The 2,516-nt window shown below is 50.6% G+C and overlaps 1 non-coding gene across 1 annotated transcript; it reads left to right on the forward strand.

The window, feature by feature from the left end:
• Positions 1-1,202: 1,202 nt before the first annotated feature.
• Positions 1,203-1,386, forward strand: LOC140397306 (U2 spliceosomal RNA). Its single transcript, XR_011936810.1, has one exon. It is a non-coding gene; the product is annotated as a U2 spliceosomal RNA (small nuclear RNA).
• The last annotated feature ends 1,130 nt before the right edge of the window (positions 1,387-2,516 follow it).

Raw genomic sequence — 2,516 nt, forward strand, 5'->3', positions numbered from 1 at the left:
TCAACCGGGCCATCTTCAAATTTATCTGGCGATCCAAAATGGACCGTGTCCGAAGGGACACCATGTACAAACCTCTGGAGAAGGGAGGGCAGAACGTACCCAACGCCTCCCTCATCCTGTTGGCCACCTTTGTGTCCAGCTGAATCAAGCTGTGCATGGAACCCCAGGATGCAAACAGCAAGTGTCACTACATACAGAGGTTCTACCTGTCCCCGGTGTTACGAAGGATGGGCCTGGCCTCATTGCCGCGGAACGCTCCAAGTAGTTGGGCCGTACCGTACCACCTGTCCTTCGTGGAAAACTTTTGGAAGAAAAACACCTTTGACCACAAGGCAATGAAGCAGAGGTCAGAACGTACTGTCCTCGAGGCCCTCAGGGAAAAGGAGACCGTGGAGGACGTTGGATGGTTCCCTGAGCAGACTGCCAGAGTCATCTGGCAGAACGCCTCATCACCAGAACTTTCAAACAAGCACCAAGACCTAGCTTGGCTGGTGGTGAGAAGGGCCCTCCCTGTCAGATTCTTCATGCACACCCGAAAGCTCTGCACCAATGCACGCTGCCCTCGGAGTGACTGTGGGGGAAATGAGACGGTCACACACCTCCTTGTGGAATGTGCCTTTGCAAAGAAGGTCTGGAGAGAGATGCAGTGATATTTGTCAAGGTTCAGCCCGAACTGCTCTGTGACACAAGACTCTGTGCTCTACGGACTGTTTCCAGGGACACACACCGAGACAAATATCAACTGCTGCTGGAAGGTCATCAACTCGGTAAAAGACGCTCTTTGGTCTGCCCGAAACTTGCTGATCTTCCAGTGCAAAGAATTGTCCTCGACCGAGTGTCGCAGACTGGCACATTCCAAGGTCCAGGACTACGTGCTGAGTGACGCACTCAAGCTTGGGGCAGATGCCGCCAAGGCGCAATGGGGAAAGACCACTGTGTAAGGTCTTTCCAGCAAATGTACACCGAGGGGCGGGTAACAGTGTAAAGCCCCTCGGTCTGGGCAACCAACACTCCAATGTACAAAAACAAACATGCCACTGTAGATATTTAAGAAGGAATTGTAATGTAAAGAGTGATATGTGTATAATATTATCAAAATTGAATGGAAGAAAGTCAAGGCAATGTGTAGCTCTGACGGAAATGTACAGTCAAGACAATTCGATATGCTTTGTAATGCTTATGATAAATCTTATTAATAAAGTATATATTTTTGAATAACATTTAAAAAAAAAATCTGTTCTTATCAGTTTAATATCTGATATGTCCCCTATCTGGGGACCGAAAATTAAATAGATTTTTGGGACTCGGAGATGGTTCAGGGGCTTGCTCCTTCCGCTCCCCGCATCGACCTGGTCTTGCCATACTTCCAGGAATCGTGCGTTCACCCCGCTTTGAAGCGCAAATGGTGTGAAAACAGAAAATGGCGCAAACACTGCCTTCCCCTTTTCTGTCTTGTCCAGTTGTCTCATCCTGACCTATTTAAGGCCTTTCAGGCTCCAAAGCATTGCTAGCTTTTCTGCTGGCGGGAGCTTCGTGCACTAATGTTGCGAGCCGATGGACTCGCGGACTTGCGGCAGCCAGGCTCCGTTTTCAGCTGATATGCCACACAGATTTCCTGCTGCTTTTTACAGGCCACTCACACTCAACCCCGGATGCCGACTTGCCTTCTCCTCACTTCAGTTACCACATCCCTTCATCCTGCACAACAGGGAAGTGTGGCGACAGACTGAACGGCATCCTGATTTGGATGTAGGTATACCTTCACGGCGTCTCTTTTCGTTCTCCTGACTCCACGACCAACACGCCAGGGTGGAGCTCAGGGAGACTAGACATTGCCCCCTGTTGGATTCCGCCAGTACTTGCTGCTTGCACGGATTGCCCTTTGTTCGGCAAAGGTGGAGGTTTCTTCGACTCCCTGCGTTGGGTGTCACTGGGCCTTCACAGCGTCTCCATTTCTTCTGGTGACGACAGTGGAAGGTGTGCCAGACGATGTCTCCCTGTTGTGTTTTACTGGTTCTGCATGCACAGAGTCCACAGTGCTCGGCCAAGCTGGAGATCTCTTGCCAACCGTGACCGTAGACTTAAGGTTCCAAAGCACAGTCGAGCGCAGCAAGGTGCACCTGAATATCGGTGGGCAAGGAGGACAATAGCCATAGCCGGGAAATATGGGTTATCGCTTCTCGGCCTTTTGGCTATGATCAACTGTATATTGGATCAAGAGAAGTTGAGGATTGCGATGTCGATCGTGGATTGGAGAACACGGAGGGATTGAAGTCTTCGAAGAGGAAACGTTTAGAATTTGGCTGCTATTGGGGGATCTACATGCTGGGCTAAGCCTCTGGTTTAGGCCTAATGCCGATACAGTTTAGACTCAACGTATGAGCTATGGCTGCAGCTGCATCCCGACCACCAGGCTGGGGTGTGCGAAACTGTCCGAATCACAGCGAAGAAGGTGGAAGAGGAGTCACCTGTGGACCGAAACTTCTTCGTGAAGAGGGTGCTGCTCGAGCGCTGCG

Source organism: Scyliorhinus torazame, chromosome 20 (assembly GCF_047496885.1).
Source record: "Scyliorhinus torazame isolate Kashiwa2021f chromosome 20, sScyTor2.1, whole genome shotgun sequence".
Taxonomy (NCBI): domain Eukaryota; kingdom Metazoa; phylum Chordata; class Chondrichthyes; order Carcharhiniformes; family Scyliorhinidae; genus Scyliorhinus; species Scyliorhinus torazame.